This window comes from Ranitomeya imitator, chromosome 2, assembly GCF_032444005.1.
Source record: "Ranitomeya imitator isolate aRanImi1 chromosome 2, aRanImi1.pri, whole genome shotgun sequence".
Taxonomy (NCBI): Eukaryota; Metazoa; Chordata; class Amphibia; order Anura; family Dendrobatidae; genus Ranitomeya; species Ranitomeya imitator.
Genome location: NC_091283.1, coordinates 703,916,440 through 703,932,825, shown reverse-complemented (window position 1 = coordinate 703,932,825; position 16,386 = coordinate 703,916,440). Strand labels below are relative to the sequence as shown.

Sequence of the window (16,386 nt, the reverse complement as noted above, 5' to 3'; positions counted from 1 at the left end):
CTCTGAAGTGACCGGCAATGAGTTCAGATCTAAATCCCATTGAACACCTGTGGAGAGATCTTAAAATTGCTCTAGGGAGAAGGCGCTCTTCAAATATGAGAGACCTGGAGCAGTTTGCAAGAGAAGTGTGGTCCAAAATACAAGTTGAGAGGTGCAAGAAGCTTGTTGATGACTATAGGAAACAATTGATTGCAGTTATTTATTCCAAAGGGTGTGCAACCGAATATTAAGTTGAGGGTGCCAAAAAAAAAAACATTTGGGGGGTTTTGTGTGAAATTATGTCCAATTTGCCTTTTTTTCTCTCCTGTTTGTGTTGTTTTAATACACACAAAGGAAATAAACATGTGTATAGCAAAACATGTAATTGCAATAATTTTCTGGGAGAAATTCTTCATTTTCTGGAAAAATTTCAAGGGTGCCAACGATTTTGGCCATTACTGTATCCTCCTCCTTTTTTAAAAAAAAAGTTGGGAGGTATTCTTTTCTTTATGGGGCACCTGTTTATTGTATTTAAGCCATGGTCATAAGCTTTATTACAATAAAGAGGCACTTAAGGTCATTATTACAAGGAGGGCACAATGTGACATTTGCCCCCAGTGGCTCGGACAGCGCAATCTCTGACAGCAACATTTTACACGATTGTGCCAGAAGCGCATCACTAATCTCGCACATGACCGTGGGTCGCCAATGGGTTGACATGACAACCCAGGATCTGCAGTAGACCCCTGTGGTTTTCGTAGCTGGATAGCAATGAACGCCACCCAGCGCTCATAGCAAGTGAGTATGCTACAGAAAGCTCAATAATGTTTGCAAAAAGTAAAGTTTTCAGTATTTGACTGAAAGCTTCAGACAAAATACAAACTACAATTGACCAGTAGCCTATAGCTATGCCTTTAGTGCATAAAAAAATATCAGAAAAAAAATCTTTTTCCTGTGATATAAAAGCCATGGGGGATTTTTCTCCACTTTTGCTGAAGGCAAGATTGAAATTATTAACACGTGTCATCCCAGGATTGTAATGCTTAAACTGCCAACCTAGGATTTTAATGTTGGGCAAATCTATCTTGACAAGGATTATAAAGAAAAGAAAACCTTGGCTATTTTCTTCCATGTACGGCATAACACCTGTCCATAGATGTCAATTATAATTTTCTAATTTGGCAGATTTCCTAGAATTCAGGAAATTTGATTTGAAGATTGTATTTCAATATGCCCAAATTGCCTTTGAAAAAAAACCCCACTTTTATTACGCACTAATCTCTGTCTACTCCAAATCCTATTAACGGATGGGCCATGAAGGGGCTGAAAAATAATGATGTCATAATGAGGCCTGTCCAGCACCTAAAATACAAGGGAAGTAAAGGCCTGAGCCAGAGCAAGTGCCTAAGGGGGATAGCAGTGGACTGGCGGCAAGTGCAGCAAAAGGGACAGGTGAGGGGCATGGTGAGTAAGATATTTTACTGTTTTTAATCAATTCCTGATTCATATGAACCTAGAAAAATAGTAGACAACTAACCACCAATTTCCTAGATTTGCATGATTTGAATTCTCTAAAATTCTGATTCCCTAGAATCTGTGATAATAAACAAATTCTATTTTTTTTAGAATTGATTCTGTCACCCCTACTGCATAGCTTTATATAAGTAAAATAGCTAAGCTGCAATGCCACACACAACCTTCAGATAGGTGTTGCACTGTATTTGGAAGAAATCATGTAAGGCAATTGAGAAAGAATTCCGACCCCTGGTCTCTGGTTAGTGTAGTTGATAAGCAGTGTGATGTCTATACTGTTCTGCTGCATTCCTTGTATGATGCATACCGTTGTCATGTGAAGGCAGAGTCATATTCTCTCTCTGTTCAGGTAGGGATTATCTGATGTTAGGAGAGCTACATGTGACATGGGTAGATCCACAAGTGTCTGATAGGTGAATGCATGGTGTTGGTTGAATGTAGGCATGCTTATGTGTAATATGTATAAATGCAGATTTGGTCAGATAATGTGGGTAGAAACAGACAAGAGACACTGCAGAGGAGAGCAGTGTGCGGTTAAAAAAGTAGTGTACAGGTTAGCAGTAGTGATGAGCAAACATGCTCTGATGATGTTTTATCCGAGCATGCTCTGGTGTTATCAAGCATCTGGAAGTGCCCGTACATTATGTTTGAGTCTCTGCAGCTGCATTATTTGTGGCTGTTAGACATAATAGTAAAGCCACAAAAAGAAGACTAAAAAATCCTCCAAAAATTTTCCATGGACCATATGTTCGTGGGCAAAACATGGTCTGTTTTTTACCAGCAACATGGGCCCCAAAACATCAGGGGTGTTGTCCATGTGACAAGCACCAGTGCCCGAGAAGCAGCAGTAGAGTTAGCACTTTTACACGATGTCGGGTGCTGAAGACTGCCCGCATCCTTCTCTCCTGGTCTGCCAACAAATCAGCACAAGCAGGGGAGAATTATGAGAGTTAAATTCAACGGATACCAGTGAGAGCAGGCATCAGCTGATGGGAGTATTCATCAACTGCCACCTACACTATAAATAAATAAAAATTCTGGTGTGGGTTCCTCTGTATTTTCTATAACAAGCCAGACAAAACTGACAGCTGGGGGTTGCAACTCTCAGCTGTCAGCATTAGCAAGGCTGGTTATCAAGAATACAGGGGTCCTCAAGCTATTTTTTTTTAATTATTTAAATAAATAATAAAAGAAAAACAGTGTGGAGTCCCCCCCCCATTTTTGACAACCAGCCAAGCTAAAGCTGACAGCTGGGGGCTGGTATTCTCAGGCTGGTAAGAGCCCATGGATTTGTCCCCCCAAAGTAAAAATAGCAGCCCACAGCTACCCCAGAAAAGGCACATCTATTAGATGCGCCAATTCTGGTGCTTTGCCTGGATCTTCACACTTGCCCTGTAGAAGTGGCAAGTGGGGTTCATATTTGTGGGGTTGATGTCACCTTTGTATTGTCCGGTGACATAAAGCCCACGGATTAATATTTGACAGGCATCTATAAGACATCTATCCATTACTCATTATATAGTTACATGGTAAAAATAAATTCCTTTCTTACAAATAAAAAAACTAACTTTTCCATTTTTATTTAAAAATAACAAACCCAGTTTGTTATCAGGACATGTGAAACCTAAATAATTAGATCGACTGTTAGACAGCCTCAATACATGTTGGGATTCCCTAACAAACAGGCAATCCTTCCATATCCCAAAAGTTCCGGAGCACGGAAACATTTCTTTCCTGGACAAAGAACAAACAGCACGAGGAAAGATCCAGCTCCATGGAATAAAATCTTCTTTATTGTGAATGACTTTAAGTTAGATGGTGACTTTATAAACATCTCATAAACAAATTATAAGACACGTGCATCGTCCATGACGGAGTGGTGGAGTGGCTGTCTACTCATTTCTGGTGTTTCCACCCTTAATCACAAACAATCTCACCATCTAACTTAAATTTTTTCACCAATAAAGAAGATTTTATTTTATGGAACTGGATCCTTCTTCATGCTATCTTGTTTAGGAGCCAAGAGACTGCCAGACACAAGGGGGCGCTATTCCTTTGCATGACATGTTTTCTTTTATAATCAGGTACAACCCATTTAAATGTAAATGGACTTTAAAATGAGACACAAAACCACAGTATGCTTATTGTTTGACTTCAATGTGTGTAGAAACAATCAACAATAACCTACATGTAAAAGATAATGTTTTGCATATTATGAGTCATGTAAGCTGCAAACAGTGCCCTGGTTACAAGATGAACAAATTAACCTACGGTATTTATGTACCTAAAATCTATTGGTAACACATTCAGTTAACCTAAAGTACAAAAGAGCAGTTCATAGTTAATGATGTTGAATGACATTAATTAAGATGTCAGTGGCTTGGGTAGTGTTACCGCAGGCCTGCCAGGTTTCCAGCACTTCTAAGTAATTCTCCAAAGTTATGACAAAAGAAATAAGTCTTTCAGTGCAACTAAAATGAGCATTCTACATGACAGCAATTGTCAGCTAAACAAAAGGCACAGCATATGACGTAGCATGAAGAATTAAAAAGAAGGCTGCTTCCACCTTGGTAATTATTCCATTTGCATGAATTATTCAGGCCAAGGTGCTCTCCAGTTACTAAGCCTGGATGCCATGGGCGCCTGGTGTTTTTGTTCTCGTCTCTATAGACTAGTTCGCGTTACCACTCTTCGATATTTCACTCTCCTCAGCATCAGGATGGGTTTCTAAACCATTTCATTTGTTTGCTAATAAACTTTTCACAGCCACTTATACAGCGGCAGGTAATGGGAAAAGCATCTCATCACTAATAAAAGCTGATGAACTGTAGCAATTACTAACAGCTGCCTGAAGTTACATCATGGAGCAAACCTTGTCTTATTTACAACCCATTCATTTATTGGCACATCCTGTCAATCTAATCAACTGTTAATGGACCTGCACAATCACAAGTGACATGTAGGAAAATCTCAACACATGAAAATGCAGCTCTTCCATGTTCACCATACCCCCTCTCTAGAAGACTGAGGTCAAACCAAGAAGATCAAATCAGCACCCATTCACGTTGCCACCTTAAAATAAATGTTAGAAATGTGTACTTCCAAAGAACATCTAAAGAAGCTATATGTTCTGACCCAAAAAGTATAATGAAGAAAGGTGATATGTAAGTTATTTTCTCATTTGTTAAAAATGTATGCAAAACGGTTGCCAGTATAACTCTGAGGCTATGTGCCCACGTTGCAGAATAGAAGCAGAATTTTCTGCTTCAATTCTGCATACCGTTGGCAGGAAAACCGCATGCGGATATAGCCGTGTTTTATATGCATTTTTGACACATAATAGATGCACTTTGCATGTGGTTTTCATGCGATTTTTTAGCGTTTTTCTAATGCATGTCTATGGGTGCGGAATTGCAGCGATTCTGCAAAAATAATGAACATGCTGCGTTTTTTTCTGCAATGCGTTTCTACACTGGAATTGCGGAATGCATTACAAAGTAATGGGATGCTGTTTGTAAGCGTTTTTTAAGCATTTCCACCACAAAAAATATCGGCAAACATGCTTTAAAAACGCAATGTGGGCACATAGCCTCACAGTGCTTGCCACTAGGGTTGAGCGGGTACTAAAATGCTCTGGTGCTTGTTGCTCAAAATGAGCAATACCTAATACTTGCATGCTCATTTCAGGTAAATGGGAGTCAATGGAAAAGCCCATTTTTTTTCCTGTAGACCCTACAAAGAGGTCTGCGGGGTAGTAAAAATGTTCAAATGGATGTGAAATGTGCTGAATAGAAGGAGAACAGCATGAAGAAGACCCCTGGAAACATCTCTGACTCCCAGATCGCTGCCGAGAACAATGGAGTCACACTTTTACTACACTTTAATGAGTGACAATAAAATATTCCAAACCAGCGAGAAATTGTATTTTACAGGAAAAAAAATGTTAAGAGACATTTTTTCCTGTATAATGACTTGTATAGAAGGCAAACTTTAACCCCTTCAAGACCCAGCCTATTTTGACCTTAAAGACCTTGCCGTTTTTTGCAATTCTGACCAGTGTCCCTTTATGAGGTAATAACTCAGGAACGCTTCAACGGATCCTAGCGGTTCTGAGATTGTTTTTTCATGACATATTGGGCTTCATGTTAGTGGTAAATTTAGGTCAATAAATTCTGCATTTATTTGTGATAAACACGGAAATTTGGCGAAAATTTTGAAAATTTCGCAATTTTCACATTTTGAATTTTTATTCTGTTAAACCAGAGAGATATGTGACACAAAATAGTTAATAAATAACATTTCCCACATGTTTACTTTACATCAGCACAATTTTGGAAACAAAATTTTTTTTTGTTAGGAAGTTATAAGGGTTAAAATTTGACCAGCGATTTGTCATTTTTACAACGAAATTTACAAAACCATTTTTTTTAGGGACCACCTCACATTTGAAGTCAGTTTGAGGAGTCTATATGGCTGAAAATACCCAAAAGTGACACCATTCTAAAAACTGCACCCCTCAAGGTACTCAAAACCACATTCAAGAAGTTTATTAACCCTTCAGGTGCTTCACAGCAGCAGAAGCAACATGGAAGGAAAAAATGAACATTTAACTTTTTAGTCACAAAAATTATCTTTTAGCAACAATTTTTTTATTTTCCCAATGGTAAAAGGAGAAACTGAACCACGAAAGTTGTTGTCCAATTTGTCCTGAGTACGCTGATACCTCATATGTGGGGGTAAACCACTGTTTGGGCGCACGGCAGGGCTTGGAAGGGAAGGAGCGCCATTTGACTTTTTGAATCAAAAATTGGCTCCACTCTTTAGCGGACACCATGTCACGTTTGGAGAGCCCCCGTGTGCCTAAAAATTGGAGCTCCCCCACAAATGACCCCATTTTGGAAACTAGACGCCCCAAGGAACTTATCTAGATGCATAGTGAGCACTTTGAACCCCCAGGTGCTTCACAAATTGATCCGTAAAAATGAAAAAGTACTTTTTTTTACAAAAAAATTCTTTTAGCCTCAATTTTTTCATTTTCACATGGGCAACAGGATAAAATGGATCGTAAAATGTGTTGGGCAATTTCTCCTGAGTACACCAATACCTCACATGTGGGGGTAAACCACTGTTTGGGCACATGGTAAGGCTCGGAAGGGAAGGAGCGCCATTTGACTTTTTGAATGAAAAATTATTTCCATCGTTAGCGGACACCATGTCGCGTTTGGATAGCTCCTGTGTGCCTAAACATTGGCGCTCCCCCACAAGTGACCCCATTTTGGAAACTAGACCCCCCAAGGAACTTATTTAGATGCCTAGTGAGCACTTTAAACCCTCAGGTGCTTCACAAATTGATCTGTAAAAATGAAAAAGTACTTTTTTTTCACAAAAAAATTATTTTCGCCTCAATTTTTTCATTTTCACATGGGCAGTAGGATAAAATGGATCATAAAATATGTTGGGCAATTTCTCCCAAGTACGCCGATACCTCATATGTGGGGGTAAACCACTGTTTGGGCACACGGCAGGGCTCGGAAGGGAAGGCGCGCCATTTGACTTTTTGAATGGAAAATTAGCTCCAATTGTTAGCGGACACCATGTCGCGTTTGGAGAGCCCCCTGTGTGCCTAAACATTGGAGCTCCCCCACAAGTGACCCCATTTTGGAAACTAGACCCCCCAAGGAACTTATCTAGATGCATATTGAGCACTTTAAACCCCCAGGTGCTTCACAGAAGTTTATAACGCAGAGCCATGAAAATAAAAAATAATTTTTCTTTCCTCAAAAATGATTTTTTAGCCTGGAATTTCCTATTTTGCCAAGGATAATGGGAGAAATTGGACCCCAAATATTGTTGTCCAGTTTGTCCTGAGTACGCTGATACCCCATATGTGGGGGTAAACCACTGTTTGGGCGCACGGCAGGGCTCGGAAGGGATGGCACGCTATTTGGCTTTTTAAATGGAAAATTAGCTCCAATCATTAGCGGACACCATGTCACGTTTGGAGAGCCCCTGTGTGCTTAAACATTGGAGATCCCCCAGAAATGACACCATTTTGGAAACTAGACCCCCAAAGGAACTAATCTAGATGTGTGGTGAGGACTTTGAACCCCCAAGTGCTTCACAGAAGTTTATAACGCAGAGCCATGAAAATAAAAAAAAAAATTATTTTCTCAAAAATGATCTTTTAGCCTGCAATTTTTTATTTTCCCAAGGGTAACAGGAGAAATTTGACCCCAAAAGTTGTTGTCCAGTTTCTCCTGAGTACGCTGATACCCCATATGTGGGGGTAAATCACTGTTTGGGCACATGCCGGGGCTCGGAAGTGAAGTAGTGACGTTTTGAAATGCAGACTTTGATGGAATGCTCTGTGGGCGTCACGTTGCGTTTGCAGAGCCCCTGATGTGGCTTAACAGTAGAAACCCCCCACAAGTGACCCCATTTTGGAAACTAGACCCCCAAAGGAACTTATCTAGATGTGTGGTGAGCACTTTGAACCCCCAAGTGCTTCATAGAAGTTTATAATGCAGAGCCGTGAAAATAATAAATACGTTTTCTTTCCTCAAAAATAATTATTTAGCCCAGAATTTTTTAATTTTCCCAAGGGTAACAGGAGAAATTTGACCCCAAAAGTTGTTGTCCAGTTTCTCCTGAGTACGGTGATACCCCATATGTGGGGGTAAACTACTGTTTGGGCACATGCCGGGGCTTGGAATTGAAGTAGTGACGTTTTGAAATGCAGACTTTGATGGAATGCTCTGCGGGCGTCACGTTGCGTTTGCAGAGCCCCTGATGTGCCTAAACAGTAGAAACCCCCCACAAGTGACCCCATTTTGGAAACTAGACCCTGAAAGGAACTTATCTAGATGTGCGGTGAGCACTTTGAACCCCCAAGTGCTTCATAGAAGTTTATAATGCAGAGCCGTGAAAATAATAAATACGTTTTCTTTCCTCAAAAATAATTATTTAGCCCAGAATTTTTTATTTTCCCAAGGGTTACAGGAGAAATTGGACCCCAAAAGTTGTTGTCCAGTTTCTCCTGAGTACGCTGATACCCCATATGTGGGGGTAAACCACTGTTTGGGCACACGTCGGGGCTCAGAAGGGAAGTAGTGACTTTTGAAATGCAGACTTTGATGGAATGGTCTGCGGGTGTCACGTTGCGTTTGCAGAGCCCCTGGTGTGCCTAAACAGTAGAGACCCCCCACAAGTGACCCCATTTTAGAAACTAGACCCCCCAAGGAACTTATCTAGATATGTGGTGAGCACTTTGAACCCCCAAGTGCTTCACAGACGTTTACAACGCAGAGCCGTGAAAATAAAAAATCATTTTTCTTTCCTCAAAAATTATGTTTTAGCAAGCATTTTTTTAGATTCACAAGGGTAACAGGAGAAATTGGACCCCAGTAATTGTTGCGCAGTTTGTCCTGAGTATGCTGGTACCCCATATGTGGGGGTAAACCACTGTTTGGGCACACGTCAGGGCTCGGAAGTGAGGGAGCACCATTTGACTTTTTGAATACGAGATTGGCTGGAATCAATGGTGGCGCCATGTTGCGTTTGGAGACCCCTGATGTGCCTAAACAGTGGTAACCCCTCAATTCTACCTCCAACACTAACCCCAACACACCCCTAACCCTAATCCCAACTGTAGCCATAATCCTAATCACAACCCTAACCCCAACACACCCCTAACCACAACACTAACCCCAACACACCCCTAACCCTAACCACAACCCTAATTCCAACCCTAACCCTAAGGCTATGTGCCCACATTGCGGATTCGTGTGAGATATTTCCGCACCATTTTTGAAAAATCTGCGGGTAAAAGGCACTGTGTTTTACCTGCGGATTTTCCGCGGATTTCCAGTGTTTTTTGTGCGGATTTCACCTGCGGATTCCTATTGAGGAACAGGTGTAAAACGCTGCGGAATCCGCACAAAGAATTGACATGCTGCGGAAAATACAACGCAGCGTTCCCGCGCGGTATTTTCCGCACCATGGGCACAGCGGATTTGGTTTTTCATATGTTTACATGGTACTGTAAACCTGATGGAACACTGCTGCGGATCCGCAGCCAAATCCGCACCGTGTGCACATAGCCTAATTCTAAAGGTATGTGCACACGCTGCGGATCCGCAGCAGTTTCCCATGAGTGTACAGTTCAATGTAAACCTATGGGAAACAAAAATCGCTGTACACATGCTGCGGAAAAACTGCACGGAAACGCAGCGGTTTACATTCCGCAGCATGTCACTTCTTTGTGCGGATTCCGCAGCGGTTTTACATCTGCTCCAATAGAAAATCGCAATTGTAAAACCGCAGTGAAATGCGCAGAAAAAAACGCGGTAAATCCGCCATAAATCCGCAGCGGTTTAGCACTGCGGATTTATCAAATCCGCAGCGGAAAAATCCGCAGAGGACCAGAATACGTGTGCACATTCCTAACCCTAGCCCTAGCCCTAACCCTACCCCTAACCCTAACCCTACCCCTAACCCTACCCCTAACCCTAACCCTACCCCTACCCCTAACCCTACCCCTAACCCTAACCCTAACCCTAACCCTACCCCTAACCCTAACCCTACCCCTAACCCTAACCCTATTCTAACATTAGTGGAAAAAAAAAAATTTCTTTATTTTTTTATTGTCCCTACCTATGGGGGTGACAAAGGGGGGGGGTCATTTATTATTTTTTTTATTTTGATCACTGAGATAGATTATATCTCAGTGATCAAAATGCACTTTGGAACGAATCTGCCGGCCGGCAGATTCGGCGGGCGCACTGCGCATGCGCCCGCCATTTTGGAAGATGGCGGCGCCCGGGAGAAGACGGACGGGACCACGGCTGGATCGGTAAGTATGATAGGGTGGGGGGGGACCACGGGGGGGGGGATCGGAGCACGGGGGGGGGAATCGGAGCGCGGGAGGGGTGGAACGGAGCGCGGGGGGCGTGGAACGGAGCACGGGGGGGCTGGAACGGAGCACGGGGGGGTGGAACGGAGCACGGGGGGGGTGGATCGGAGTGCAGGGGGGGTGATTGGAGCACGGGGGGGTGATTGGAGCACGGGGGGAGCGGACACGAGCACGGGGGGGAGCGGAGCACTGGACGGAGGGGAGCCGGAGCAGTGTACCGGCCAGATCGGGGGGGTGGGGGTTTGATCGGAGGGGTGGGGTGGGGGCACACTAGTATTTCCAGCCATGGCCGATGATATTTCAGCATCGGCCATGGCTGGATTGTAATATTTCACCCGTTATAATGGGTGAAATATTACAAATCGCTCTGATTGGCAGTTTCACTTTCAACAGCCAATCAGAGCGATCGTAGCCACGAGGGGGTGAAGCCACCCCCCCTGGGCTAAACTACCACTCCCCCTGTCCCTGCAGATCGGGTGAAATGGGAGTTAACCCTTTCACCCGATCTGCAGGGACGCGATCTTTCCATGACGCCGCATAGGCGTCATGGGTCGGAATGGCACCGACTTTCATGACGCCTACGTGGCGTCAAAGGTCGGGAAGGGGTTAAAAACGATTTTTTAAAAAAAATATATATATAATTTTAGTAAACCAAAATTTATTTTTTTAAATTAAAAAATAGGAAATTTCATTTGAATTTATGAAGGAAGCAAGAACTGCCAAAAATAAGGGACTCAGATACACCCTGCGTTAGACATAAAGAAGCACCTCATACACATTCTGTTCAAATTGTCATGTATTGGTACTCCCAGACTCATAAAGGCTAATCATTTTTGAGGGTTATATACCAAGGAAATGTACTCCAGACCATGGAATAGTCTATGAGTGAGCAAAATAATACCGATAAGGGTATGTGCACACGTTGAGTAACATTTATGCACAATTTCTGCATCTCTAGGCAGGAAAAATGAAGCAGCAAATCGAGTGGTTTTGGTGCATTTATGCCTTGTTTTTGATTGGAGTGGTCAATGGTGAAAAATGCAGAGCAAAATGCACAGAAATTGACATGCAGTAGATTATTTTCTGCACCAAATCTGCAAGTCAAAAATACTCAACATATGCATAGCAATTCAGATTTCTTATCCACTTTGCTGGCAACAGGTTTTGTCACAAATTTGCGCAGAAAAAACGTGACAAAAGCGCACCTAATATGTAACGTGTGCACACAGTGCCTATTACCAATATATTTTTAACATGTTTTTTGAGGCTTATATAGCAACGAAATATACCCAAGAAGATGTAATACCTTATGGATGAGCAATATAATATCAATACATTTTCAAACAATTTTTTTGATTCTCATATACCAACGAAATATACCCAAGCAGATATAATACCGAATGTGTGAGCAATATAATACTGATAAATTTTAAACAAGTTTTTTGAGGCCTATATAGCAATAAACTGGACCCAAGAAGATGTAATACCCTACGGTCGAGCAATAGAATACTAATTCATTTTGACCAAGTTTTTAAAGCTTTTATAGAAGCAAAATGTACCAAAGAAAATGTAATACCCTATCGGTGAGCAATATAATACCGATAAATTTTGAATACATTTTTTAAGGGTTATATACCAACAAAATGTAGTCCAGACCAGAGAATATGGCACAGCTTTAGGTGGAGCAACTATGGGGCCATAATGAACGGTGCAGAGCATTCTATATGGCACAGCTTTATATGGAGCATCTATGGGGCCATACTGAACGGTGCAGAGCATTATATGTGGCACAGCTTTATATGGAGCATCTATGGGGCCATAATGAACAGTGCAGAGCATTATATATAGCACAGCTTTATGTGGAGCATCTATGGGGCAATAATGAATGGTGCAGAGCATTCTATATGGCACAGCTTTCTATGGAACATCTATGGGACCATAATGAACGGTGCAGAGCATTATATGGGGCACAGCTTTATATGGAGCATCTATGGGGCAATAATGAACGGTATGGAGCATCTATTTTTATTTTTTGTGGCAAAATTAGGGGGGGTCGGCTTATACTCGGGTCGGCTTATACTCGAGTATATACGGTATATATATATATATATATATATATATATATATAAAAAGCAAAATGGACTCCAGGCCATGGAATAGTCTAAAGGTGAGCAATATAATATGGATATATTTTTTAACAAGTTTTTAGATGCTTTTATAACAGCAAAATGGACTTCAGACCATGGAATAATCTATGGGGGAGCAGTATAATATCAATAAACTTTTGAAAAAGGTTTTTGAGGCTTATATTCCAACAAAATGTACCTAAGAACATTTAATACTGTATGGCTAAGAAATGTAACCAAGCAAAAATTTTTAAAACTTTTTTAATGTCTTATATATCACAAAAATAAAACCCAGAACACCAAATAGTGACTGCGTAACAAATGTGAAGCAACAAACAAAAATTTCAAATGCTTTTTTTCTGCTGTTATATACCACCAAAATGTGACATAAAGCACATAATACTGTATGGATGAGTAATCTAATCCTGAACTATTTTTCTATGCGTTTTGCAAGTTTTACATATCACCGTAATGCAACTATAGCCATGTTAAACTGTATGGATGAGTCATTAAATCCATTAAAAAATTTGAACTAAAATATTTTGAAAGTGTAGTTGATTTACTTATGCAGTCATAAAGGCTTTACAGAAAGCCAGATAGAAATAATGATGTGGGTCATCCATACACCCCTGAAAGGAAACAACTGGCGGGCCTCATTAAAATATTGAATATTACATTTTGCATTAGTTACATTTTAAGAGACCTCCATCTTTGGAAGAAGAGATGCAAAGTTCTCCTTTTAGCGTCGGTCAAACATGGTGAAGAACCTGTACTCTATTTTGGCCAAGATACATGTAACATTAGGGTCATGGAAAAGAACACGATACATAAAGTCGGCCATATTTGCCAAGCTCCATACATCCAATATTTCCTTGTTTCCACAATGATGACAACGCTCCATCTCCTCCTACTTCTTGCTCTCTTCCACCTCATTCCCATCCTCAGCCAATCCACATAAGAAAGTTGTGATGAAGATTGTGTGGCTATTAACCTCTGCTACATTAGCCACTAGCTTCTGTTCCTCCTCTACCTTCTCTTCATATTCCGCTTATTCATTGTTACTAGTGATGAGTAGTGTTGAGCATTCCGATACCGCAAGTATCGGGTATCGGCCGATACTTGCGGTATCGGAATTCCGATACCGAGATCCGATACTTTTGTGGTATCGGGAATCGGTATCGGATACATAGAGATGTGTAAAATAAAGAATTAAAATAAAAAATATTGATATATTTACCTCTCCGGCGGCCCCTGGACTCAGCGCGGGTAACCGGCAGGCTTCGTTGTTCAAAATCAGCGCTTTTAGGACCTGAGAATCACGTCCCGGCTTCTGATTGGTCGCGGGCCGCCCATGTGACCGCCACGCGACCAATCACAAGCCGCGACGTCATTCGCAGGTCCTTAACGCGCTCATTTTTTAAAAATGAGCATGTTAATGGCTTTCAAAGACGTAGCGGCTTGTGATTGGTCGCGTGGCCGCGACCAATCACAAGCCGCGACGTCACCGCAAGCTATTAACGCGCTCATTTTTAAAAATGAGCGCGTTAATGACTTTCAAAGACGTAGCGGCTTGTGATTGGTCGCGGCCACGCGACCAATCACAAGCCGCGACGTCACCGCAAGCTATTAACGCGCTCATTTTTAAAAATGAGCGCGTTAATGGCTTTCAAAGACGTAGCGGCTTGTGATTGGTCGCGTGGCCGCGACCAATCACAAGCCGCGACGTCACCGCAAGCTATTAACGCGCTCATTTTTAAAAATGAGCGCGTTAATGACTTTCAAAGACGTAGCGGTTTGTGATTGGTCGCGGCCACGCGACCAATCACAAGCCGCGACGTCACCGCAAGCTATTAACGCGCTCATTTTTAAAAATGAGCGCGTTAATGGCTTTCAAAGACGTAGCGGCTTGTGATTGGTCGCGGCCACGCGACCAATCACAAGCCGCTACGTCTTTGAAAGTCATTAACGCGCTCATTTTTAAAAATGAGCGCGTTAATAGCTTGCGGTGACGTCGCGGCTTGTGATTGGTCGCGTGGCCGCGACCAATCACAAGCCGCTACATCTTTGAAAGTCATTACCGCGCACATTTTTAAAAAATGAGCGCGTTAAGGACGTGCGAATGACGTCACGGCTTGTGATTGGTCGCGTGGCGGTCACATGGGCGGCGCGCGACCAATCAGAAGCCGGGACGTGATTCTCAGGTCCTAAGAGCGCTGATTTTGAACAAAGAAGCCTGCCGATTACCCGCGCTGAGTTCAGGGGCCGCCGGAGAGGTAAATATATCAATATTTTTTATTTTAATTCTTTATTTTACACATCCCTATGGATCCCAGGGCCTGAAGGAGAGTTTCCTCTCCTTCAGACCCTGGGAACCATGAGAATACCTTCCGATACTTGATGTCCCATTGACTTGTATTGGTATCGGATATCGGTATCGGCGATATCCGATATTTTTCGGGTATCGGCCGATACTATCCGATACCGATACTTTCAAGTATCGGACGGTATCGCTCAACACTAGTGATGAGTGAATATACTCGTTACTCGAGATTTCCAGAGCACGCTCTGGTGTCCTCCGAGTATTTTTTAGCGCTTGGAAATTTAGTTTTTATTGCCGCAGCTGAATGATTTACATCTGTTAGCCAGCATAAGTACATGTGGGGATTACCTAGCAACCAGACAACCCTCACATGTACTTATGCTGGCTAACAGATGTAAATCATTCAGCTGCGGCAATAAAAACTAAATTTTCGAGCACTAAAAAATACTCGCTCATCACTAATATCACTATATTCGCTCATCACTAATTGTTACTCAAACCGAGCTGAGCAGATAACATGAAATTGGGCTGGCTACGATCTTTTTATATTATGTCTTCCTCCAACTAGCTGACATGCAAAGCTTCATTGTGAGCAGTGACTAATTAAGTAGACACAGAAGTGGGACATTTGTGCTGACTATGGCGTCATTGCCATGCACCATCTTTGTGAAGTCCTCAAAGTCTTGGAGACCCAAACAAATTTCCGACATTCATGCACACTCTTCAGTGGTTATGTGCACATACTAACCAGAATACTGATGGCACCCATCGCTGGTACTCAACCACTGGCCACTTCTGCTGACAAAGCCGTTCCACTTGTACAGTATGAAGTTCCAGTGTGTGGTGACATTACACAGCAGTCGTTGAGCTGGCATTTGCATACACAGTTGCAGCATTCCCAAAGCAGCAGCAGTGTAACACCCCAGGTTACCGGTTGTTACAGTGGTATTGCTTTCCTCTCAGGGAGAGTGATGCCATGCTTTGAAGCGAGGAAGGATCACTTTAAAAAGTAACCAGCACATACAACACTGTTCTGACTCTAGGCCAGAAGGGGGAGCTCTGAACCCGGTTTCAAGGGAGTTTCCCTAGATATAAATATTCTGACCTGGAGGAGTTAGGCAGTCTGTCAGAGGGACAGCGCAGAGAGGAAGCAGACAGAGAGTCTGAGAAAGGAAAGCTGGGGCTGTGCAGATGAGTGATTCTGCAGCTCCTGGGGGAGGAAAGAGAAAAGCAGAGCAGTCTGTGGGAGACTGACAGGGAAGAGAAGCAAAGGAGAGTAAAAAGCTGGAAGGAAGCTGCGAGTGAGCTCTCTCCACGCTGAAGCGTAGAATTCCAGTAGCCGGACGACCGTGGCTGTGGAGGTAACTCTATGCCCCGGCGCACAGGAGATTGCAGGTCCACCATTAACACTCAAAGGCACAGTAACAGATAGTCAATCTGAAAGACGCTGTAAAAAGGCTCAAGTTACCTGCCATGCGGGTAGTGTCCTACCAGCAAGGGGGAAAGAGAGAACTTGA

General features: G+C 42.4%; 1 protein-coding gene across 1 annotated transcript in view; it reads right to left on the bottom strand.

Annotated features, from left to right (window-relative positions):
* The window catches only part of SH2D4B (SH2 domain containing 4B), an 826,204-nt gene that overhangs the window by 245,911 nt on the left and 563,907 nt on the right, over nt 1-16,386 (bottom strand). The window lies entirely within an intron of this gene.